Genomic DNA, 27,953 nt, shown 5'->3' with positions numbered 1-27,953 from the left:
TCAACATTAGCATTAACGGGGCGGGCCGGCCGCGGTGGTCTAGCGGTTCTAGGCGCTCAGTCCGGAATCGCGCGACTGCTACGGTCGCAGGTTCGAATCCTGCCTCGGGCATGGATGTTTGTGATGTCCTTAGATTAGTTAGGTTCAAGTAGTTCTAAGTTCTAGGGGACGGATGACCTTAGAAGTTAAGTCCCATAGTGCTCAGAGCCATTTGAACCATTAACGGGGCGGAAGTGCTACCATAATTTGTGACGTGGTTTCACACGCCGAGAATGTCCGATATGTAACTTAGCAATTTTCCACTCGAATGGCTTTGCTTTGTCGACTGTATATAAAGGATCTGAAACACATTGAGGTTTACTGGTGTCGGTCATCTATGGGCATCGCGTATGTAACACTGAAATCATAAGTAAAATTATAAAAGAAGTGAAAGACTTAAAGGAAGGTTTAAACATTTTCGTGCATGACAAATGACGTTACCAGTCCACTTTTAATCCTGTCAGTAGAAGAGGAGGAGCTTACGAGTGCTCAACGCCGAGGTAATCAGCGGTCACTAGAAGAGCAGTAGGTGAAATGGAAAGTAACTCTTTCGCTTACCGTACACTCAAAAGTTACAAGACAATATCAGTTGGGACATTACGCCTGAGGGTAGCTTAAAGTGTCTGCCATTGCTCAGAAGTCTTTACATTTCTGAATACACTTCTTTTTGGATTTAAGAGGTATATGAAAATTATACAGGATCATGTTAGTTAATGTTTTGACTGTGGTAACGTTAATAGTAATATTTTTCGTTCTTTCCGATATGTTGAACCTGTGAGTTCGATATCTGTCGATGAACTGATATACATAAAGCTAAAAACAAATTGCCTCATGATGCCCACTTTAAATGCTCATATTTTTGTTAGTTTTGTACTAAAGAAACACAGTATTTTACTTACGTGGGCAAAGTACGTGTCAAGCAAAGACCCGGACAAGCTTTACTGGCGACTTCCAGTAACTGTCCCTTACTTATTTAACTTGCCCAGTGTTTCCAAAGTACAGCTCGCTCGACAACCATCCTGGCACCAAGGATGTAGCGGAGAATGTCCTTATCACAGTCTGATTCAGTTAAAATTGTAGACTTTTAGGAAATCTCAGCGCAAATTCTCACTAGCCATGCCTGTATTTCGTACGATCTACTAGTATTTTCGTCTTAAAATAAACTGGGAATATGCCAGTGATGGAATTCTGCAAGTCTAGATGAAAATAAAGGTCCATTCTGTTGTGATTATTGTGGTCTGTTCACCAAACGACGATGCCGTTTTAGCGAAGAAAGACTTATTCTACACTCAATTGAAAAGATCTCTTGAAAATGTAGGGAATCGCAAAGAAGTCATTTTACTAGGAGACCTAAATGCCAGGACAGGATGGAAAGCTAATGACAACACAGTGGGACAATATGGTGAAGAAACCATAAATAATAAAGGTGAAAGATTGATAGAATTCTGCGTGCAAAATGACTTAAGAATTATGAATGGATGGTTCAAGCATAAGGACATCCGCAAATACACATGGACGAAACCAAGCGTTAACCTCAAGTCCATTATAGACTATGTCATAATCAAGCAAACAACAAAGCTAGTAGTACAAGGCGTGAGGGCTATGAGAGGTGCAGAGTGTGGATTACACCATTTTTTTGCTAATGTCTAAGATATTATTCAAGTTTATAAAAGACACAGAAATTCAAGCAGAAAGAGATCCAGAGAAAGCCAATAATATTCACTATAATTTACAAAGCCTTGGCCATAGTTCTACCCGTTTCTTGTACCAGCAAAGGCTAGCAGAAAAACTTGCTGCCGTTGAAGGGACCTCTGCAGATAAGATGTATGAGATGGTTAAAGATGAGATCCATAACGCAGCTTATGAAGCACTGGAAAAAAAAAGAAACCCAAAAGAGTAATAGAATATGTGATGAGTGGTGGAACCACTCACAAGGGGAGGCCGCCAATTGTGAAATTCAGATTCGATTCATACTGCGCATAATAAAAGCTCATGGCCAGAGGTGTAATGTGGCAAAGCACCAAGATGCACTTCTCAGCCGTTGCCGAGAAAACCGACAGTTAAAAGAAACCGTTGCGGTGAAATACTCTCTACGATTAATAACTTTCTACAGCGTCGTGGCGCAGCGGTAAGCGCTCGGGTTTGTAATCCGAAGGTCGCCGGATCGAGTCTCGCGCCATGCAACCTTTTTTTTAGTATTTGTTTTTTGAATTCAAATATATATATATATATATATATATATATATATATATATATATATATATATATATATATATATAATTCCCGGCAATCAGTTGCAACAATTATGCATATAATAAGTTGTTGAAAGTCGTTTGTCGTGGAAAAACTGGCGACTTCGAACATCATTATGTTTTCCGCAAATAAAGTTGTAATTCACATATGTTATTAATTGTCTTCATAATGTTTACCACGTATAGTTAACGGAAGACGTAGAAACGAGATCCCGAAACGAATACGTATAGCGTAAGTAAAACGTTCGAATTAGAATAGAGACCCCACGAACACAAATTTTCTGTGGCAGGTATGAAATATAATCTCCGTTACTCGCTCGTTACACTTGATGGACAGATGTTGAATGGGCCGAAACGCGCCGCATAACAGCGTAGTTGCCTGCTAACTTCGAAAGAAGGTAGATGCGGTCCCTAGCGCAACTTATAACATTGTCGAAAATCAGTGCGGACGGGAGAGCTTTGGTACACCCTGTTAAAAAAAAGGGAAAAATGGAGGCGGTACAATTGGAGAGCGATCCGCCTTCACCAACATGCATAAGCAATTTATTAATAGTTTATATATATATATATTGAATTACAAAAAACTAATAATGAAACAAAGTTGCATGGCGCGGGATTCGATCCGGCGACCTTCGGATTACGAACCCGAGCGCTTACCGCTGCGCCACGACGCTGTAGAAAGTTATTAATCGTAGAGAGTATTTCACCGCAACAGTTTCTTTTCACTCGATTTTCTCGACAACGGCTGAGAAGTGCATCTTGGTGCTTTGCTACATTACATCTCTGGCCATGAGCTTTTATTATGCGCAGTATGAATCGAATCTGAATTGCACAATTGGCGGCCTCCCCTTGTCAGTACAAGAGAAGGTAGAAAGTAAGAAGAAAGCTTATAATAAATCGTAGAACACAAGATCAAACAATGATTGGCGGGAATAGAGAGAGCGGAGAAAAGATGCACAGAAAATAATAATTAAGGCAAAAAACTAAGCCTGGCAGAAAACCTGTGAAGAGATAGACAAAAGCATGGGGAATACACAAGCAAATAAATCTTGGAAGGTATTAAAAACAATGAGAACACAGAATAAAGATAAACCAGATATAAACCTCATTAGCATGCAGGAATGGGTACAACACTACCAAGGACGACTAACTGAGAACAGAGTGGCATTCACTGAGAACCGACCAGACACTGAAATCAGTAATGGTAATATACCACCTATAACCTCGAAAGAAGACCAAAATGCAGTTAATGCCATGAAAAGCAAAGTCACCAGGTCCAGGATTAATTTATATAGAATTGATTAAACCAGCACCGTCAAAACCCTTTGAGATACTGGCAGTGATTTTTGACAAATGCCTTAGAGGTGACGAAGCCCCAAATGAGTGAAAAAATGCAACAGCTACATCAATATTTAAGAAGGGCAACAAGAGAAATTGTGCAAACTGTCTGCGTATTAGTGTGATGCCATCCATGGCAAGAATCTATGGCTGTATCCTAAAAAAAGGATAGAAGAAGAAATAACTGAATCTGAAGAACAAAATGGATTCAGATCTCGTCGCTCCTCTACAAATGGAGTATTTACCCTCCAAAAACTAGTGGAGAAAAGGATAGCAAGGGCCCTTACGACCCACCTTGTCTTTGTAGACCTCCAGAAAGCTCATGACACAGTTCCACAGAACAAGCTATGGACAAGTCTAATCGATAATGGCGTGTCACCGAGCTATGCGAAAGCTGTCAGACTCCTCTACCAAGATTGTACAGCAATGGTAAAAGTAAGAAATCAACTATCTCAAGAGTTTGAGGTGATAAAGGGACTACACCAGGGATGCATACTCGCCCCTACACTCTTTAAGATCTACCTAGAGGAGGCACTAAAATCCTAGAAAAAGAAATGTGGAGGAATGGGTATCCCCATAGACGATGATATCTTGTTCACTTTATTTTTTGCTGACGATCAAGTACAAGTACCTGGAGATGAGGAAGATGCAAATTACATGCTCCACAAATTAAAAGATGAATATGAAACATGGAGTCTTGTCATAAACGTATCTAAAACAGAATATTCGAAAGTGGGGCCGGCCGGAGTGGCCGTGCGGTTCTGGGCGCTAGTCTGGAGCCGAGCGACCGCTACGGTCGCAGGTTCGAATCCTGCCTCGGGCATAGATGTGTGTGATGTCCTTAGGTTAGTTAGGTTTAATTAGTTCTTAGTTCTAGGTGACTGATGACCTCAGACGTTAAGTCGCATAGTGCTCCGAGCCATTTGAACTACACTCCTGGAAATGGAAAAAAGAACACATTGACACCGGTGTGTCAGACCCACCATACTTGCTCCGGACACTGCGAGAGGGCTGTACAAGCAATGATCACACGCACGGCACAGCGGACACACCAGGAACCGCGGTGTTGGCCGTCGAATGGCGCTAGCTGCGCAGCATTTGTGCACCGCCGCCGTCAGTGTCAGCCAGTTTGCCGTGGCATACGGAGCTCCATCGCAGTCTTTAACACTGGTAGCATGCCGCGACAGCGTGGACGTGAACCGTATGTGCAGTTGACGGACTTTGAGTGAGGGCGTATAGTGGGCATGCGGGAGGCCGGGTGGACGTACCGCCGAATTGCTCAACACGTGGGGCGTGAGGTCTCCACAGTACATCGATGTTGTCGCCAGTGGTCGGCGGAAGGTGCACGTGCCCGTCGACCTGGGACCGGACCGCAGCGACGCACGGATGCACGCCAAGACCGTAGGATCCTACGCAGTGCCGTAGGGGACCGCACCGCCGCTTCCCAGCAAATTAGGGACACTGTTACTCCTGGGGTATCGGCGAGGACCATTCGCAACCGTCTCCATGAAGCTGGGCTACGGTCCCGCACACCGTTAGGCCGTCTTCCGCTCACGCCCCAACATCGTGCAGCCCGCCTCCAGTGGTGTCGCGACAGGCGTGAATGGAGGGACGAATGGAGACGTGTCGTCTTCAGCGATGAGAGTCGCTTCTGCCTTGGTGCCAATGATGGTCGTATGCGTGTTTGGCACCGTGCAGGTGAGCGCCACAATCAGGACTGCATACGACCGAGGCACACAGGGCCAACACCCGGCATCATGGTGTGGGGAGCGATCTCCTACACTGGCCGTACACCACTGGTGATCGTCGAGGGGACACTGAATAGTGCACGGTACATCCAAACCGTCATCGAACCCATCGTTCTACCATTCCTAGACCGGCAAGGGAACTTGCTGTTCCAACAGGACAATGCACGTCCGCATGTATCCCGTGCCACCCAACGTGCTCTAGAAGGTGTAAGTCAACTACCCTGGCCAGCAAGATCTCCGGATCTGTCCCCCATTGAGCATGTTTGGGACTGGATGAAGCGTCGTCTCACGCGGTCTGCACGTCCAGCACGAACGCTGGTCCAACTGAGGCGCCAGGTGGAAATGGCATGGCAAGCCGTTCCACAGGACTACATCCAGCATCTCTACGGTCGTCTCCATGGGAGAATAGCAGCCTGCATTGCTGCGAAAGGTGGATATACACTGTACTAGTGCCGACATTGTGCATGCTCTGTTGCCTGTGTCTATGTGCCTGTGGTTCTGTCAGTGTGATCATGTGATGTATCTGACCCCAGGAATGTGTCAATAAAGTTTCCCCTTCCTGGGACAATGAATTCACGGTGTTCTTATTTCAATTTCCAGGAGTGTATTTTCTTTCGAAAGTGGGAGAAAATGCTGTTAACGACTTACAACTCGGTGCTGATACTGTTAAATGGTGTCATAAGTTGAAGTACCTGGGAGTGACACTGTCGTCCAATGGTAGAAGTATGGATGATGTAAACAATAAAATTGGCCAGGGCAAGCGAGCCATAAAACAACTACACACATGCTCATAAATTAAGGATAATGCTGATACTTGGTGAAACAGCGCTCTGGTGGGCGGTTTGCGGGTTTAAATCACCTCGGGGTATGACCATGCGGGACTTTGACCTGCGGTCGTCGCACGGTGGTGCTGGCAGCAGTCCACATACGCAGAGGTGTGTTCGTGCATGTCAGAGTACGGTGCAGCGAGAAGTGTGCAGACGTTTTCAGTCGTGCTAATGGTGACTGTGTGTTGACAATGGCTCAAAGAACACATATTGATGACGTTATGAGGGGTAGAGTACCAGGGCGCCTGGAGGCTAGTCAAACACAGCAGGTCGTAGCCCGGGCCCTCCGTGTGCCACAAGATGCCGTGTGATCTCAAGATTATGGCAACGATTCCAGCAGACAGTAAACGTGTCCAGGCGCTACAGTACGGGACGTCCACAGTGTACAACACCACAAGACGACCGATATCTAGCCATCAGGACCCGCAGATGGCCACGGATTACTGCAAGTAGCCTTGCTCGGGACCTTAACGGCAGCCACTGGAACAGTTGTCTCCAGACACACAGTCTACAGACGACTGAACAGATATGGTTTATTTGCCCCGAGATCTGCAAGGTGCATTTCACTGACCCCTGGTCACAGGAGAGCTCGTAAAGCCTGGTGTCAAGAACATAATACGTGCTCATTGGAACAATGGTCTCAGGTAATGTTCACAGACGAGTCCAGGTATAGTCTGAACAGTGATTCTCGCCGGGTTTTCATCTGGCGTGAACCAGGAACCAGATACCAACCCCTTAATATCCTTGAAAGGGACATGTATGGAGGTCGTGGTTTTATGGTGTGGGGTGGGATTATGAATGGTGCACTTACACCGCTGCATGTATTTGACAGAGGAACTGTAACCGGTCAAGTGTATTGGAACGTCATTTTGCACCAGTATGTCCGCCTTTTCAGGGGAGCAGTGGGTCCCACCTTCCTCCTGATGGATGATAACGAACGGCCCCACCGAGCTGCCATCGTGGAGGAGTACCTTGAAAGGGAAGATATCAGGCTAATGGAGTGGCCTGCCTGTTCTCCACACCTAAACCCCATCGAGCATGTCTGGGACGCTCTCGGTCGACGTTTCGCTGCACGTCTTCATACCTCTAGGACACTTTAAGAGCTCCGACAGGCACTGGTGCAAGAATGGGAGACTATACCCTAGCAGCTGCTCGACCACCTGATCCAGAATATGTCAACACGTTGTGCGGCCTGCGTACGTGTGCATGGTTATCATATTCCATATTGATGTCGAGGTACGTGGGCAGGAAACAGTGGCGTTTTGTAGTACTTGTGTTTCGGGACGGTTTTCTCAACTCATCACCAATCCCGTGGACTTACAGATCTGTGTCGTTTGTGTTCCCTATGGGCCTATGCTATCAGCGCCGGTTTTGTGTAGCGCCACGTTGTGTGGCACCACTTTCTGCAATTATCCTTACTTTAAGAGCATGAGTGTAAATGGTGTTCTTTGGAACAAAAACAGAACGCGAAGAACCAACCATACCATCTAGCACACAATTATTGAAAGTATCACAACATATGGTGTAGGGTTGTGGGAACTAACTCAGAGGCAGAAAGATCGCCTGCTGACTGTCGAGATGGAATTCTGGAGACGGAGTTGTGGGTACTCCAGGTTTGATCATATTAGAAATGATAGGATCAGAGAGGTTATGAATGTCGAAAGCACAATCCTAGACTACGTAGAAAGGAAGCGCCTACTCTGGTATGGCCACTAACAGCGTATGCCAGACACAAGATGGCCAAAACGTGTATGGCAATGGACTCTACATCATAGAAGAAAGCGCGGTAGACCTGCGAGATACTGGAAAGACGACGTCGACGGAGCAATGGCGGCGAGAGGTCTTAATGAAGGAGACTGGAGTGACCGTGAACGATGGAGATTGGAATGCGAGAGGCTGCGGCAGCCGTAGAAATCTCGCTCATATATGAAGGGCTGATTTCAATAGTGGTACAAGTCCATTACCTCCACTTTTCTGTCTATAACGCTTCTGAAATTAATGAGCCAAACAAGCAGAAAGAAAGGTTCATCTCTAGCAAGAAGCCATGTGCTTGAATATTTCTGGCATCTCAACTGCAGATTTTTCAGCGCTCATTTAACTTTAGGACTCGTATCTCAATATGAACAAAAGTGGACCACTATTGAAATAAGCCCTTCATATATAAATACGAGGGTTGTCCAGAAAGTAAGTTCCGATCGGTCGCGAAATGGAAACCACAGTGAAAACCATAAACGTTTTATTTGCAACAGTTAGGTACTCCTTCCACCTACTTCTCTACATAGTCGCCGCTCCAACTTCGAGTTTCGTCGTAGTGTTGTATCAACTTTGCAATATCCTCGTCATAGAAAGCAGCCGCCTGTGTTTTCGGCCAGTTATCTGCACTGGTCTGCAGTTCGTTGTCTGTTGAAAAATTTTGTCTCCATAGCCAGTGGTTCGTGTGAGCAGAGATGAGACTCAAGGGGGGAGCCAATTACGGACTATATTGTGGGTGATCAAACACTTCTCATCAGAAACGCTGCAGGAGCGTCTTCATTGGCCCTGCAGTGTGCGGCCGGGAATTGGCATGAAGAAGGAACTGCTTGACAGTTGTGTTATGTGGGCTGCATGACACAGGCGAAATCTCTAACCAGGCCCTCATATGTGGCGGGAGACGTTATTCCCTATGCATCTTTACGTGCTCACTATTCACTCAACACTGAAAAGTGCGACGCGACGCGATCGGCGGGCATACTAGAGACACTACCCAACACATCTGTGCAAAGCTTTAGCGGGTTTTCCCAGTGGTTTCCATTTCGCGACCGATCGGAACTCACTTTCTGGACAACCCTCGTAAATACTGTTTATATCCTAGCATATGAAGGATTCCGTCCATTTATCGGGTCCACAATGACTGTCGTTCGACAGTTGCTTAAACATTTGAAATGGAACCGTACAACGACGCCGTATGATGAAAAATCTGGTGGTTACTGATGAAAGTTGTTTATGAGACTGCCGTAACAAGAGAAGAAATATGTTGCGAGCGACGTCGGTTGTTTCACGTTATTCGTTCATAAGATAAGGAAACCTTTTCCTTGCTACAAAATCACTAATTTCGCAGACGTGTTTTAGCGTATTTAGAGAGGTATATTCAGGCTACTGCACACTTTTGTTTTACCGAGTATTAAGCATAGGTTTTTATCCATACCATTTTATTTATGTAAAAAATTAGGACGTAAACAGTTTTAAATATTTAATTTAAAATCTACACTTGTGCTGAAGAACCAACTGAATATGTCTTTTCTGCAAAAGACGAACGCATCTCGAAAATCAAGTGTTAATATTGCAGGTAGAAAATGCGTTTATAATTTGTAAACGTGTATTTACGCAGTTGCTGCCACACCAAGATGCTTTTTCATTTTAGTTCCTTACGTACGTCACACATCTGCTGAAACAGCGTGGAACGAGTCAATTTGCAGGCTATGTAGGTGTGCGTTTTTCTGTATGCTATATGCTTCTCGTTTATAGAATACTAAAGAGCGCTGTCAGTTAAATTTAATAACAGTTGTCTAAGGGGGCACTGGCTTTCGAGTATTTTAATGTCCTGCTGGCTACTGCTTTGAGGACGTTTTCGCTACCTGAGACTTGCAGCGACGAGGTCCTTCTTCTCGTGACATGTAGTAGAGTGGAACTCCCCACCAGCATTGGCCTCGTCTAGCGATTCATTTACAACATGCTCCGCAAGCCGTCTAATGGTGTGTGACGGAGGGTAATTCCGATACCACTATCTCATTCCTCCTTCCCTGTTCCACTCGCGAATGCCGTGTCGGAAGAATGACTGTCGCCAAGCCTCTGTATTGGTGTAACTTAAATTCAGAGTGCAGATTATTATTTTATATCACCATTGTGCTAACTTTGAAAGGTTTAATCTCCAAGAATGGTTTGAGAAGCGCATCTACAAAACTTTTGAATATAGCAGAATAAAACCTACGCCTCTTTGCATCCGAGCTTGGAATCATAATCACCTAGATTTTCAACGACTGAGCCATGATAATACGAGACCAGCGTGGGAAACGCAAAAAGATGAGTGCCTAGTTTTTTCATTATTACATGAAATGACTATTAACTGTGCTCTGATGACACCTGCCACATAATATGACTGATGTTGCCCGAAAATGCAGTATTTAGCAGCGTGAGCGACACCACAATCGTTATTAAAATTTTGACATTTGTTGTGGTAGGGTTGTTAGAAGGGGCATTTCGTTTTTTTTTCCCGTAGCCAGGATAACTCTGCCAATATCGCGCAGGAATATCGGCAGAGGGTCGCATGCGTCGACTTTTCCCGACAAACACAAGTTGTGGAAGTATAGGTACAGGAACAAGTACAGCTCGTCCCTTTGTCCTTTACGCCCTTCTCTTTTTATGGTAGACTTGACAGACTTCCACAGCCGTTCTATATTCTGGGTGTGGACACTGGCGTCGTCTGAAGAGACGAACTCCACATAATGGTTCACGAGTTCGTGGTCGAAACCTTCAGCTTTCAGAGTCTTGTACGACTGAAACCCGTCTGTGATGACTTTTGTTCCAGCCAGTATGAAGTGTTTGTTGAGACCCACTAAAGTCACCTTGTCTTGGGAGAATACCCTCACAACGAAAGACTTGCCAGATTCTTTTCTATTCCACCGAATACCCAAATATGATCTACTTCACTTTTAGAAAGTCGTCCTCTCTGGTTCTTTCGTCTAGCAATATGAGATTCGCCTACTTCTACTATTTTATTCGGTCCACCAACTGGCACATTGTCATTTGTCACTACCACGTAACAGACTTCTCGGCAAAACCCGAAATAGTCACACACGGTATCTGCCGATAACTCAGTTTCTGGTGCTGTGGCTTGCAACGTGTAATCTCGAATCCAACACGACACAAGAATTACGATCGTCTGAATCGATAATTTGGAGGACTCAAACCACGTATTTTCCTGATGCTGGTTCGCTTTCCGCAAAGTCCGCAATGAAATTGCAACGGTATCTTAGCGTCGACACTCCTCTTGCGAAGTCTCACACATTTCGCAGCACCACAGTCAACACAGTCCCTCCTTTCCTCGTCCAGCAGAAGTCCATATTTGCGCAAAAAGTCAAACATTTGTCTATGCTGGATATGCATGGAATTAGAGTTTTCCACGTCAGTTAATCCGCAGAAGAAACGTGAGAAACAGCAGATATTACACTCGCTATCAACAGAAACCGTGTCGGTTTCCCAATCAAATTACGAATAATTACGGTGGGAATGTAATGTACACGAACTGAAGAAACAACGAAAAACTGATAAAAATGACGATCACAAATAATTGATCATAACGCCCGCCACGTGACTTCCAGACTTCCATAATCGATTTACTATCGCACGTTCGATATGTATCGTTCGGACCCCTCCAACTTCGATAGCCACTCATTCTTGGAAATTACGGAAATGTACCATCTATGGGCAGTATTAACAATATCCTTGTCATACGTTAAATGTATTCGCAGTTGCGAATAATGACGACCATCAGCTGTAGAATGGAATGACGACAATGAAAATTTGTGCCGACACTGCAATATCTGCCAATACCAGGCAAGTGGCTTTCAAGTACAATTATTGTTTCATTTAAAAATTGTATCTATTTGCTGTAACTCGTTGGATAATAACACAATAAACTATGTTCATAACTCCACAGACAGCGTAACGTTTCTTATGGTGACCTACCGCAATAAATATTTCCGCCGCCTATTACTTCGTAACTTACAGAGGCAAACACATTTAGTGAAACACCCTGTATATTTGTGGAAGTACATATCCTTTAGTGCGCAATGAATACAAACTATGCCACGCATCAAGAAATTCAATAAAAGGAAATTCCGTGGTAACCAGTTCACAAACAAAGCAAGCCACACTGTTGAAAGTAACCTACGTATCGGTTCTTCAGGGAAGAAACTCCCACATGGCACACCTCCTAGTGATTCTAATTTTTGTGTTAACCATGGCGCCGTTTGTAGTGGATTTGTTGTTGTTGATGTGGGCAACATATCCACTTTGATAAAGGAAGTGGCGAAACGTAAACAATGTGATGGTGTACGCTATCTGGAAATAACTGAACAACAAAGTAACAGGAAGGGTTTAGCGTCAAAATGAGTTGTTCTGTGTAAATCCTGCAATAAATCTACCTCGAAAATGACTTCGGACATTGTGCATAATTCATATGATGTGAATTTGAAGTTAGTGTACGCAATGTGTGCAATCGGAAAAGGAAAAAAGGCTGTTCAAACGTTTTGTGGTTTGATAGACCTTCCTCCTCCTCCCAGTAGGTTCAGCAAGTACATAAAAATACTTTTCGGTGACTTGACGGTTGTGTCTAAAGCATCTATGAAACGTGCAGCAGAAGAAACTGTAAAGATTAGTGGAACCAGGGACGTTGCTGTTGCACTTGATGGGGCATGGCAACATCAAGGACATCGTTCCTTGAATGGTGTTGTATGTGCTACTTCTCTGGAGAATGGAAAAGTTGTTGACATTGAGTGCTTATCTAAGTACTGCCACACCTGCCATGGTAACACTGAAGGACATATTGAACATCAGTGTTCTGAGAATTATGATGGATACAGTGGAGGTATGGAGGAGTGTGATGGAGCTCTAAAAATATTTCAAAGTTCGGTGCCCGTTTATAACGTTAGATATAAGAAGTATCTAGATGATGGGGACTCTACAGCTATCAATAAAATCAATGAGTTCAATGTTTATGGTGATACCTTGGTATCAAAACTGGAGTGTTGTGGACATGTGCAAAAGACAATGGGTGATAGATTGAGGAAGCTACGAAGAGAAACGGAAGGAAAGTTGCTATCTAATGGAAAATCTCCGTTTGGCCGAGGCAGATTGACAGAAACTGAAATAGACCTTCTTCAGGGTTATTATGGACTGGTCACTAGACGAACTGCACCTCTGAATGATATTACAGCAATGAGAAAACCTGTATGTGCCACATACTTTCATAAGTTGTCCACACATGACCACCTTGTTCACAGACTTTGACCTAAAGAAGCAGATTCTTGGTGTGATTACCAAAAAGCAAAAGCATTCTCTTCCTGAGCCTATTATGAATGAAATAAAACCAATTTTTAGAGACCTGAGTGACCCTGTTATGCTTAGTAAATGTCTTCATGGGGGCACTCACAATACAAACGAAAGTTTCAGCCGTTGCAAATGGCAAATATTACCCAAGAATGTTTTTGTAGGAGTAAATACCTTAAAAGTTGGTTTATTTTATTTATTTATTTTATTTACACGTCAAGTTCCGTAGGACCGAACTGAGGAGCAAGTCTCCAAGGTCATGGAACGTGTCAGTACATGAAATTACAACATAAAAGTAATAACAGATAAAAATAAAATGTTTACAAACGCGAAAAGTCAATCCATAAGTTTAAGTAAAAGCAATCAACAATACAACAAGAATTAGCTTACTTTTTCAAGGAACTCCTCGACAGAATAGAAGGAGTGATATATGAGAAAACTCTTCAGTTTCGATTTGAAAGTGCGTGGATTACTGCTAAGATTTTTGCGTTCGAGTAGTAGCTTATTGAGAATGGATGCAGCAGTATACTGCACAGCTTTCTGCACAAGAGTTAAGAAGTCCGATCCAAATGCAGGTTTGATTTCTGCTGAGTATTAACGGAGTGAAACTGCTTGTTCTTGGGAATAAGCTAATATTGTTAACAAGAAATGTCAGTAAGGAATATATATAATGAGAAGCCAATGTCAAAATACCCGGACTCGTGAATGGGGTTCGACAAGAGGTTCGTGGACTTGCACCAGTTACTGCCCAAACCGCCCTTGTCTGAGCCAAAAATATCCTTCTACACTGGGAAGAGTTACCCCAGAATATAATATCATACAACATAAGCGAATGAAAATAAGCAAAGTAGACTACTTTTCGTGTCGAACGATCACTCACTTTAGATACCGTTCGAAAGGGATCATTAAGTCTTTGAACAAGTTCCTGAATGTGGACTTTTCACGACAGTTTACTATCTATCTGAACACCTAGAAATTTGAACTGTTCAGTTTCACTAATAATATGCCCATTCTGTGAAATTAAAACGTAAGGCTTTGTTGAATTGTATGTTAAAAACTGTAAAAAGTGGACCTTATTGTGATTTAGTGTTAGTTTATTTTCTAGAAGCCATGAACTTAGGTCATAAACTACACTATTTGAAACCGAGTCAATGTTGTACACAACATCCTTTACTACCAAGCTAGTGTCATCAGCAAACAGTTACTCATAATACTAGAGGAAATATCATTTATATAAATAAGGAACAAGAGTGGTCCCAACACTGATCCCTGGGGCACCCCCCACTAGACCGTACCCCACTCAGACCCCACATCACAGCCATTCTCAACATTGTTAATAATGATCTTTTGCTGTCTGTTGCTAAAGTAAGAGATGAATAAATTGTGAGCTACTCTCCGTATTCCGTAACATTCCAACTTCTAGAGCAATATTTTGTGATCAACACAATCAAATGCCTTAGTTAAATAAAAAATCTCACGATATAGATAAGGATGCTTCGCAACTTTATACTGAACAATACAATAAAAAATGAGAGGTAAAGGATCAAAAACTAAGCGATAGATAATCAGAGAGTCAACATAGAGCATCAAAAACAGGCCCAGAGAGCATCCCAGAGTGCCCCAGAGAGCATCCCAGAGTGCCCCTGAGAGCTAAAACACCAAGAAGAATCGCTTCTCGGCTTTTGGCAAGATCAATGTGTACTAGTCTTAATAGATAAAATGCCTAGTGTTCGAAACCTTTTGTTTAACCCATCAAGTACCTCACAGAGAAAAGAGAATATCGCATTTTCAGTTGTTAAGTGACTTCTAAAGCCGAACTGTACACTTGATAGCAAATTGTGTGGCATAAAATGATCAATTATCTTTACATACACAGCCTTTTCAATAACTTTAGCAAACACTGGTGGTATAGAAATACGTCTAAAATTGTCTACATTATCCCTTTCTCCCTTTTTATAAACAAGCTTTATTACTGAGTACTTTAATCGTTCAGGAAACTGAACATTTCTAATGGAAAAATCACAAATATGGCTAAATACAGGGCTAACTTGAGCAGCACAGTACTTTAATATTCTGCTAGGCACTTCGCCATAAGTATGAGAGTCTTTAGACTTTGGCGATTTAATTATTGACTCAATCTCCCCCTTGTCTGAATCACAGAGGAATATTGGAGACATCAATCTCAGAAAGGCACTTGCTAAGAGAGTTATATGACTCCCTCTAGAAGCTAAATTTTTATTTAATTCACTAGCAATGCTGAGAAAATGATTGTTAAATACTGTACATATATCTGATTTATCAGCAATAGAAATATTTTTACTAAAAAATGACTTTATATTGTTGACCTTGTGCTGCTGACCAGACACTTCCTTCACAACTGACCATATGGTTTTAATTTTATCCTGTGAATTAGCTAGTCTATTTATATATCACATACTCCTTGCCTTCCTAATAACATTTTTAAGCACCTTACAATACTGTTTGTAATGGGCTACTGTAGCTTGATTGTGACTATTTCTAACATTTTGATATAATTCCCACTTTGTTCTACATGGTATCCTTATCCTACTAGTCACCCACCCGGGCTGCCTTTTACTGCTAGTACCCTATTTAGAACGTTTAATGGAAAGCAGCTCTCAAAGATAATGAGAAATGTGTTGAGGAAAGCATTATATTTATCACCTATGTTATCGGCACTATAAACATTCTACCACTCTTGTTCCTTGACAAGTTCAAAAAACTATCTATTGCTGTTGGATTAACTTTCCTACGTAGTTTGTAACTATATGTGACATTTGTTTGACTACAAAAGCCTTTTAGTGTTAAAACTTGTGCATGATCTGAAAGGCCATTCACACTGTTTCTAACAGAATGCCCAACTAGTAATGAAGAATGAATAAAAATATTATCTATGGCTGTGAAACTGTTCTCCTGCACCCTAGGTGGAAAAAACACAGTCTGCATCAGATCATATGGATTTAGATGATCTACCAACATCCTTTTTCTTGCACCATCATACACGAAATTTATATTGAAGTCACCGCATGTAACTAGTTTATGGTACTTCCTACAAAGTGAATCAAGAGCCCTCTCTGGCTTGAGCAGAAATGCTCCTAAGTCAGAGGTAGGGGACCTATAAACAACAACAGTTACTCAACTGCCCCTGCACAACATTCAAATATCTGCTCAGTGCAGTGCTGTGATAGGTCTATGGACTCAAATGGAATACTGTTTTTTATGTACATAGCCACTCCCCATCCTGCAAGGAACTCCTTGGAAAACAGCCAGCTAATCTGTATCCTGGTAAAGGAAGCATCTGAATTGACAAATTATTTAAGTGGTGCTCCGAAATACCAATAATTTAAGAGTCAACATCTGTAAGCAGTTCACTAACTCTATCTCCATCACCTCTTATATTTTGATGAAATATGCTAATTCCTTCTCTACTTGGCAACGTCCTCTGAAGGTGAGCCCTTTGTTAAAGGGACTTCCTTAAAGCAGGTACACCTATCAGCTGACTTCAATCTACTACTAGATGCAGTGATATGTTTTAATGATGGAGTGATAGGAAGGTTGGAAGTCCTGCGAAATTTAGGCATAAAATGTGGCTCTAATATGGAAGACCAATAGCTTGCATGTGACAGAAAACGGGTACATGAAGATCAAAGATTCGCTCTTCAAGTTACCAAAGAAGTAACAAGTGCTAAAAGGAATGCCAAGCGGAAGTTTGAAGATGAAGAAATGCTGCAAGATGAAGACTATGCTCCAGAAATGTTCTGAGGCACAATTTAATTGGACTCATATCTTCATTCGCAATTTCCTGCAAGTTGTATATTTCAGAATTCGGGAACAAGTATTTCCTAAAGTTTATAAACCATTGTTTTAATTTTTCTGTAACTTGCAATAGCCCATACTTATGTAGTGGACCTAAGCTTTATTGCAGAACCAACTAAATTATAGAAAAAATAACATTATTAGGAAAAATTATAAAAATTAAAATGTAAGATTTGATATTTTTTTATCCTTGTAATGTACATAACAGATGGAATTAAATAGGTCTGGTACCTCAGCCATAATGTCATGCATATCTGGTAAAAATGTGGTCTCTTTCAAATGTATAACATTGGATAAATGGTACCTCAATTTGAGGAAGCGTTTTGGGAAAAAAATGCATCACTTTCTTTGTAATTTTTTAATAACCCTAAGCAGGTTCAAAAATATTCAAAATACTTCTAATTTGTTTAGAAAGTGTACTGCATTACTTAATACAAACAAAAAATCTGTAAAACATGTAAATTATAAACAGTACCTGAAAGAAATAGGTGTTGATTTTTACATAATACTGAGCAGGAAAAGTACCCTGTATCCTTAACATGATGCTCACACCAACCAACTAGTGGGCTCAAGAGAATAGCAAGGTGTTTTGCTAAACGACATGTCACAGCACCCAAGTTACTCACAATAGGATGAATTTCTCTTCACCTTGACGTCTTCTTTACGGTAAGTGGCAATCTATCTTTTCCTACATTGTTGGCATTCCTACCTGGACTTTCCATTGTTTGATTAAAATTAATTTATAGTTGACGTCTGTCACTTGCCTTGTCAGTGCTACCACATTGGCTATTGGCTGCTGGCTACAACTTAGTTGTAGGTAACACACAAACATGGCATGCCACTTCACAAATTTTGTTGAAGTGTGATGCTGAGCAATGTTGGAAGCAGCTGCCGCAAGGTACATCGGAAACACAAGATGCCCTGTCAACAGCTAATTTTAAGTGACCAATGACTGAACTGTAAGAGACAATCCATTTTGTAGACCTAAATTTACATTCATGTCCTAAGCTAACCACAAACTCACGATGTGCAATGTACCCGAGAAAATAGCAGCTGACAATCTGCAGCTGAACTCTAATCATGATTTCTTTGTTCCCTGCAATTAATGTTAACCTCTGTGAGCAACCTCAAGTCAGAAAAAAAAAATCAAATTCAGCGCTAAAAGCAAACTGTAATTTCTCGCTATCATTGGTTACCTGAAACTACCCTCACACTGGCTACAAATGCACAGCAACAAGCAGTCCTCATTGGCTCTTGGCTGCAGATTATAGACGACAGGCATAACCCAAATGAAATAAGAGTGACGGGAAGAAAAATAAGAGCAAATAAAAAGAGTCAATATGATGGTGAAAATGATGTGGCAAAGTATTAGAACATTACATTTGAACCAGTTAACAGAATAAAAATAATAAAGAATAAAATACTAAACTCTTTTGCCTATATTTAGAAATAAAAAGTCACTACACTAACAAATGATGATGGCTAAAATGACAATGCTCAACACACAACTTAGCTAAAATGATCTCATGGTGAGGGGGCCAAGAGGAGGTCAGCTAAGCCACTCGGAGAAGTTTAATTCCCCGTAGTTTGTTCCCATGATGAGATGACCATTGGTAACGCCAAAGTGACACCACTTGCCGACAGACAGCAGTTCGGAGATCATCCGAGGGAATGGATGAGCTAGTAGGCCGAGGTAGGAGGAATGTAATCTTGACAGCAGCATCAGCAGCCTCATTTCCTGTCAAACCAATGTAGTCAGGAACCCACAAAAACATCACAGCGACTTCCTCAAGGAGGAGCACGTGGAAGCTTTCTTGGTCCCGTTGCACTAAGGGATGGACTGTGAACAACATACACAGGCTCTGAAGGGCACTGGGTGAATCAAAGCATATGACACAATTCAAAAGCTTGTGTCGCCAGATGTACTGCATGGCCTGATAGAGGGTGAAGTGCTCTGCTGTAAATATTGTTTAATGAACAAAGTAAGAGCATATGGACTGACTGGATTGAAGAGTTCCTAGATAACAGAACGCGGCATGTCATTCTCAATGGAGAGAAGTCTACGGAAGTAAGAGTGATTTCAGGTGTGCCGCAGGGGAGTGTCGTAGGACTGTTGCTATTCACAATATACATAAATGACCTTGTGGATGACATCGGAAGTTCACTGAGGCTTTTTGTGGATGATGCTGTGGTATATCGAGAGATTGTAACAATGGAAAATTGTACTGAAATGCAGGAGCATCTGCAGCGAATTGACGCATGGTGTAGGGAATGGCAATTTAATCTCAATGTAGACAAGTGTAATGTGCTGCGAATACATAGAAAAAAAGATCACATATCATTTAGCTACAATATAGCAGGTCAGCAACTGGAAGCAGAATCCTAAGGAAATGCAATCCGAAAACAGTATGCTTGTTCACCCACTGCTTGAATACTGCTCAACGTACTGGATAGGGTTCATAGAAGAGATAGAGAAGATCCAATGGAGAGCAGCGCGTTTTGTTACAGGATCATTTAGTAATCGCAAAAGCGTTACGAAGATGATAGATAAACTCCAGTGGAAGACTCTGCAGGAGAGATGCTCAGTAGCTCGGTACGGGCTTTTGTTGAAGTTTCGAGAACATACCTTCACCAAGGAGTCAGGCAGTATATTGCTCCCTCCTACGTATATCTTGCGAAGAGACCATGAGGATAAAATCAGAGAGATTAGAGCCCACACAGAGGCATACCGACAATCCTTCTTTCCACAAAAAATATACATGACTGGAATAGAAGGGAGAACCGATAGAGGTACTCAAGATACTCTCCGCCACACACCGTCAGGTGGCTTGCGGAGTATGGATGTAGATGTAGATGTACATGAGCAGTTTTCTGGAAGCCGATACCGAAAATGGGTGGTGCCAATGACGAAGGCACAACCGACCCTATGGTCAGTCTTAGAACCATCAGTTTACATGAAGGTGCTATTGCTAAGTTGTGTGTGAAGGTCGAGAAACTTACAGTGATAGACTGAATCGGGAGTAGTTTCCTTAGGAAGAGAATGAAGTCCAAGATGAACACGAGCTCCTGCATGAAGCCAAGGTAGTGAAGGGTTCACACCCATTGTGAATGTGGCAGGTAGCATGAAGTTATGCTGCTGGGGCAACAGCCAAAAGTGAACTCGTAAAGAGAAGTGGAGCACGCTGTACTGGTGGCCAAGGGGCTCATCAAAAGTGGAGGCATAGGATGGCTGGCTGGGAATAGGAGACAAACAACATCCATATCTGCTGACAACATCATGCTGGTATGACAGTGATAGTTCGGCAGGTTCTGCTTATAGACAATCAACCGGGCTGTGTACGAGGTGTGACAGAAAAGTTTTAAGAATGGCCTTGTAATTGTAAAATGGTGGTACTTACATGCTACTGTGATGCATCTCCTTCAAAATAGTTCCCTTCTGACTGAACACACACACTCCAATAGTGTTTCCACATTTGGAAACATTCCTGGAAATATTTTTCATGAAGTGTGTTAAGGATGCTCTCCGTATTTGCCTGGATGTCTTCAATTGAGTCAAATCGCTTCCCTTTCAGTGAAAATTTCAGTTTAGGAAACAGGCAGAAGTCCACAGGGGCCAAATCAGGGGAACATGATGGTTGTGGAGATATAGGAATTTTGAATTTGGTCAAAAATTTAACGATGGAGAAGGCACAATGAGCCGGAGCATTGTCATGGTGTAGCACCCAACTCCTGTCTTTCCACAATGCAGGCCTTTTATTCCGCACCTTTTTGCGCAAACGCTCAAGAACATATTTGTAGTATTCCTTGTTAATTGTCAGTCCTCCAGCGGTAAATTCATGATGCACAATACCTGTAGAATCGAAAAAATCACCAACATAATCTTCACCTTTGACCGACTTTGCCGTGCTTTTGTCACACACTCGACACATGTTCAGATCTTCAGTTAAAATTGACTGAACTGCATAGAAACTTAAATTAAGTTCATCAACGATCTCCCTAATTGTAAGTCTATGATCAGAGCACACTAAGTTGCAAACTTTCACAACATTTTCATTCATTTTTGAGGTGGAAAGACGGCCATCCCATGGTTCATCTTCAAATGATTTGCGGCGATTTTTAAATCTGTTGAACCAGACAAAAACATTTGACTGGCTCATACAATTATCTCCAAAAGCTGTTTTTAATAGTTCGTAAGACTGAGAAGATGGTTCCCAGTTTTAAAACAAAATTTCACACAAACTCGCTGCTCCATTTTTACGTCCATTTTGATGCAACAGAATCCGGCAACAAGCCCTAACAGCCCGCACTCAATCAGCTGCCACAAAAAACTGAATAAAGGAAACGCAGTTTCCTGTCAGAGGGTGTTCAAGGACCAGGCAATGACTCACTCCCCACCCTCTGTGTACCTGCCTGCCAAACAAGTAAGCAGTAGTGGATCCGCTCTTAAAACTTTCCAGTCATACCTCATAAAAGGCACCAGTCACCAAACAGGTCCCACAATGGTGTATTGTATTAAGACAGTGTAAGGTGGACACACATGCAGATAAATGAACAAAACACCCATAGTCTGGTTTCGATCAGACAAGGGATCGGTAAAAACAGAGGAGACTGGTTTGATCCACTCACCAGGAAGTACCGCTTAGAACACATAGGACACTGAGGGAACAGGTACATTGGATAACAAGATAAGACACTTGGAAGGCCCAAGGAAGTTTTCTATCAAGCATGAGCCCCAGGAACTTTGTAGTTTCACCAAATGGAAGAGCAACAGGCTTGAGATGTAAAGACGGTGGAAGAAACCCATGGTGGTACCAGAAATTCAAACAAATGGTTTTGTCAGTGGAAAAGTGAATGCCATTGTCGAAGCTCCACAAGTAAAGACAATAAAGACATCACTGATGATGCCGCTCAAGGAGAAAAGCCTGTGGAGAACTGCAATAAAGCGCAAAGTCATCGACATAAAGGGAACAGAAGATGTCTATTGGGAGACAGGCCATAATAGGGTTAATGGCTAAAGCAAAGAGGATGAGGCTCAGGATGGAGCCTTGAGGCACTCCATATTCCTGGATAAAAGTGTTCAACAAGGTCAATCCACACATACTTTGAAAACTCAGTCTTTTAAAAATTCCTGAAGGAAATGAGGCAGGCGGCCTCAGAAACCCTACATGTACGGAGTATGGAGGGTACCAGTCCTCCAGCACGTGTCATAGGCCTTCTCTAAATCAAAAAACACAGCTACAGTCTGCTATTCCCACAGAAAACCATTCGTGATATGGGTTGGCAAAGTGACAAAATGGTCAACTGCAGAATGGCATGCTCGAAATCCACATTGCTCAGGTTTAGCAGATTTCAAGATTCGAGCCACCATACTAACCAGCCAATAACTGTATGTTCCATCACCCTGAAAATACAGCTGGTCAGAGAAATGGGACAGTAGTTAGAAGGAAGGTGTTTGTCCTTACTGGGCTTAGGTATGGGTATGACAGTAGCTTCACACTAGCTACTGCGAAATATGCCATCTGCGCGAATGCAGTTGTACATATGAAGGAGGAAGTGCTTGCTCATGAGAGAAAGGGGCTGCATCATCTGAATGTGAACATCACCTGGCCCTTGGGTGGAAGATCGTGACCAATTGAGAGCATTATATAGCTCCCTCATAGTAAAGCCAGCATTGTAGTATTCATGATTCCGAGAGGCGAAGGGTATCATCCGAGCCTCCTCCACTCAATTCTGAGGGAGGAAGGCTGGTTGGTATTGGGTGGAGCTGAAAATCTCCACAAAATAGTGGCGTAAGGTGTTGGAGGTAGTAGTAAAGCCCACAAATGACAATCTGCTATGGTCAGACTGGAAATTGGGGGATGGTCATTGGTCACAGAGAGGCGCCATAGGTTGCCCGACACAACAGAAAAGGTAGTGAAACTGTTAAAGAAATAGTAAATGAAATCCAGCTTGCTTTTTTGCTACATTAAAGAATGCAATGACACTGTGTGCACAAATACAGTTTGCCATCATAGGATGACAGTTAAAAATGCAGAGAGCATGTCTCTGTACACAGATCACATCATGGCATGCTTCAGTCCACCAAGGGACTGGGATATAGTGTGGTAAAGATGAAGTGTGAAGTATGGAACATTCTGCAGCAGTAAGGATAGCGTTTGGAAGACACTCTACCTGGACATCACAGCTGGGGAAATGTTCATCAAAGGTCACCAGGGAGGAGTAAAGTCTCCAGTTGGCCTTAGCAAGCTGCCAACTGGCTTTCCACAAAGGTGGAGTAGAAGTCAGCAAAGGAATAGCACATGGAAAATGGTTGCTTGAGTACATGTCAGAGACAATGGACCACTCAAGATGAGGAGAAACTGGGTGGTGTAGAATGAGAGGTCCAAATGGGGATAGGTGTACATGGAGTCGGAAAGTAACACGAGTGTTCCAGTGTCAAGACAAATGAGATTGAGTTGACTAAGGAGGTCAGCCAAGAAAGCACTTCTCCAATAGGTTCTGGAAGAACTCCGAATGGGATGGTGTGCACTAAAGTCACCAAGCAGCAAAAATGGGTGATGGATTTGACCAATAAGCTGGAGGAAGTCTGCCCAAGTGACAGCGAATGATGGAGGGATGTAGACAATCAGGGTGTGTACATGGATAAGGAAAAAAATTCCCGGATTTCCCGGTTAAAAATACACTTTCTACTGGGTGAAAATACACTTTTTCCGTGTTAAGTGACAGTATACTGTAAAAGTCATCAATCATTTGAATGTTTATGGTTTTATATACCGACGTAGAATTTCCCGGCACTTTAGAAAACAAAACTCAGGGGAAAAAACACGTTTTGAATGACCTTTGACGTGCAGCAACATGTACGCTGCATATTTTCGTATTACGAAGGTATAAATTTGAATTGCACCAAACAACGCATGTCACTTCCCGAAGCATTGAAATCGAAATTGCGAGGGGTTTTCTAAGCGTCATAGCTCATTCACGTGATCTCGCCAGCTGATGACAGCAATACGACACGTGATGTAGTCAGCCAGTAGCAAGATCACTCTTAAGTAGCACGAATACACAAATAAGAAAAGTTAATGGCTTAAATTAATATACATAGCATTCACATATAATATTGGTCGCGAAGATTAATAAGTTGGAAGAGAAGCTCAGCTTCCACATATAATGTTCAACTTTTTTGCGCGTCTTACACTTTAAGATACATCACACAAATGTGCCAGTAAAATTTTTAATAACGACGCAAATGTCTCATCTCTTGGGCTCGAAATTCTTGTAAATGGTCGTCCTCAACGAGTTGATTTTTAAATGAGAGTCAAACGCTTTGTGATTTAAGAAATGCATCGTACATTCTCGCACATAGTTCATCGTGCATAAAAGGAAATCTGCTTTGAATGTAACGCTTTTCAAACCACCATTAGCAATATTTTCCTGCGACCTGTCAGAAATAGGTTCGTTTCAGCAGTTGCAAGAAAAGCGCCAGATAACTGGCGTCACCGCATTTGCGCAGCTACGATGACGCGGGAAGCCCATATGTTCGTACGTGTAAAACATTAAAAGATCTTACACTATGTCGTAAAAGAAACAAGATATCAAAGGATACTTCAAGAGCGTCGCGATTTCGCGAACCATACTAAAATGCATAATTCGGCTTAAAATGCACATCCGTATGTAAATTTTCTTGGAGTACCAGTACTCATGTTTGGTTCTTGATTATAGCATGCCATACGTGCACTTGAAATGCAGGGAACAGCTGAAACTAACCAATAGTGTGAAATTAAACACTTCGTTTCAAATAAATTGACTGCCTCAGTAGAAAAGATTAATAAAAGCCAAATCTCTTTAGCAAACCGGCAAAAATAAGTTCATTGTTCTGTAAGACGATTGACTGTCAAAGGTGGAAATAAAGTCTGATACTATTAACATATTTTAGCCTGCCGTAATTATGCGAACGCATTTTAATTGATTTGATAACTTCCGGCCACAAAAATCCATTTTGTTATCATTCAACGTGAGAGCAATAAACGAAGAGGAAACAACAAAATCACTGAACGTACACACAGGTCATGTGGAGGCGACCTACCTCCCCACCACAACTCAGACTGCTCTGTGCATCAGCCCCGGATCTAAGATATTTCCGAACAGGGGCAATATTAAGTAGTGGTGCCCAGCCACACTTCCGTAACCACAAGCGGGAGAAGGTACTACTCATACGTGACTCAACTGCGCTTGCGCAAGAGCCCGCCCGCAATTGCTCAAACGAATCGTCGTCGTCACGTCACGCTCATCGGAGGCAATTTGTTGTTATAAAGCATTGCATAGTGTTCCTAAAGCCTTTGACACACTTTACTGTTGGTAGACGCTTGTATGAGCACTGTTTTGTTGTTGTATACGGCACATTTCCTTTGCAACTTAATTCATTTTCGTTTTTATTTATTTTTTTCCTCCCGTTCATGTTTTGTTGCTGCAGTATTATTCTGCAGCGGGATACAATAATATCCTTTCTTCGAGTATTGGTTCTTACCAGTCAAAATCACAAAAAATTAACTGAAAACTAAAACAATGAAAAATTCCCGGAATTCTAAACAATTCCCTAGTTTTTCCCGGTTTTCTCCCGGATGAAAAAATTCCCGGGTTTATCCCGGATCTCCCGGTTGTCCCGGGTCGTATACACCCTGACAATGCAAAGAGAAAAGGTAAAGCCAGGAAGGGTAATGTGGACTGCAACAGCTTGCAGCCGAGTGTTCAGCGAGACAGTTTGCCTATGAACATCGTCCTGGATGAGGAGCACATCTCCTCCATGAGATGAAATGCCATCCTCGGGGAGAAGGTCAATGCACACCAGAAGGAAATGCGAGAGGTCAAAGAGGTCATAGGATGCAATTTTGTTTCTTGGAGGCAGAAAACAAGTGGCCACTGTGATTTCAAGAGCACTGTTGGATCTAATGCCGCAAACATTCCATTGGAGGACAGTCATAATGGGAAAGGCGAGTGTGAAACAAATGAAGGGTTGTCACCTTGGCAGCTGCCAAGTGCCAGCCTTCGAAGACTCACTGCCACAGCACCCAGAGGCTGGAGGATCCTGTTCCACGAGATCTACAGAAGCATTGGCATTCGCTCTGGATTGCCCTGTGGATTCCAGAGGGCAGAAAAACTTTACGAGGTACACACCCGTGAAACAGAAGTTGGCCGGCTTAGGGTATCAGGTAGTGACACCATTGAAAAGGATCTCCAAGTTGGGGAAGCTGTCTTTGTTTGATTTCTTAGAGCCTTAGCAGTTGGCAGCTGAAGACTCAGATGTTTGTTGGCTGGAGGGATGTAAAAAGTCTTCACGAGAGCATTCCTTTTCGACCTGCTGGTTGTGAAGCAGGTGATTTCCCCACTGGGGGCAAAGATTTGGCAGCTTGTTGTGCAGCTGGAGAAGGAGACAGGGATGCTACTGTGTTGCTGGGCACTTTTACAACTGCAGTGCTGAATTTGAGGTCACAAGTCTGCATGAACATGTCTTTCGTGGAGTGAGGCATAGCAAGAATGGTATTGTAAGAACCATACGGTAAAATGCTGGGTTTTCAACTAGCCAACATCTTGCAAGTGACAGGGTAGGGTATTTTTTCCTTCACCTGGATCTTCTGGATGGGCTGCCCTTTGAGGTACATGGGATATTCTTGGGATGAGGCTACATAGTCGCCATTGCAATTGATACAGTAGGGAAAAAGAGGTGGACAATTACTCTTGTGAGTATCCCTACCACATGTAGCACTTTGGCTGTGTTTCAACAGGACATCAAGGGTGGTTGTAATACTGACAATGGTAGCAATACTTTGAGTTTAGAATGTGCAGTCAAATCGTGATGACTTCATAGCCTGCTTTGATCTTTAATGGTAGCACTTCGCCATCAAATGTGAGAAAAAGAGAGCATGTAGGCACTAAGGTTGCATCAATCTTCTTCATTACCCAATGGACTGCCGTGACACCATGATTGGAGGTAAGTTTGAATTTCTCCCTTGGTCAAACCATCAAGCAGCTAAATGTAAATAACACCATGTGAAGAATTTAGCGTTCGATGGGCCTTGACGCAAACAAGATAGCTGTGGAGGAGCAAAGCCTTATAAGCAGCTATTGGGCTTGAAAATCACAACTGGTATCCAGAAGCAAAGTTCCATTGTGTAAACAAGAGCAGAATTTTTTGAATAATAAACTGATTAACCATAGTAAAGGACCGACCTCCTTCAATACGTGATACCACAAGGAACTGAGATGCGGCTGGGAGATTCTTTGAATTTTAACGTCTTCCGTTTATGTTTAGTAGACACAGACTGAGATGGTGATTGTCTCATTGTGAAAAGATCCCCCATGATTGCCCAGTTTCTCCAATGGCGCTCTCCTTCTAACTTGGGGTCCCCCTCAGAGGGGGCTCACCCAGCTTAGGTGATTGTTCACACTTCATGTCACACCTCCCCATCTCCTGCAGAGGGACCAATTGACTATTTGGAAAGGTAACAGCTCAAGCAATCACCACTCCCTGGACCTGGCCTGTACCATGCGGTATGTGCGAACCCTACCTGTCAATTTAGGGCTGGGAATTACTCATTACCCAGTCACGCGTCAAATGCATGGGTTGGCCTTCAGGAGTACATGGGGAGGACGAAGAAACACAGAGGAACTTCAAATGCTACAGCAGAGGAAGGGTAGGAGATGGAGAATGAGGAAAGAAAGAAAAAAACAGATTGGGGGGGGGGGGGGGGGGGGGGCTGTTATCATGTCAGGTTATTAAAACCTCAGAACACATTCCCAAAAATATCCCAGACATGTTCCCCAGGGGAGGGGAA

Source organism: Schistocerca americana, chromosome 6 (genome assembly GCF_021461395.2).
Source record: "Schistocerca americana isolate TAMUIC-IGC-003095 chromosome 6, iqSchAmer2.1, whole genome shotgun sequence".
Classification (NCBI taxonomy): Eukaryota; Metazoa; Arthropoda; class Insecta; order Orthoptera; family Acrididae; genus Schistocerca; species Schistocerca americana.
The sequence above is the reverse complement of the archived record's forward strand: the minus strand, read 5'-3'. Positions refer to the sequence as shown.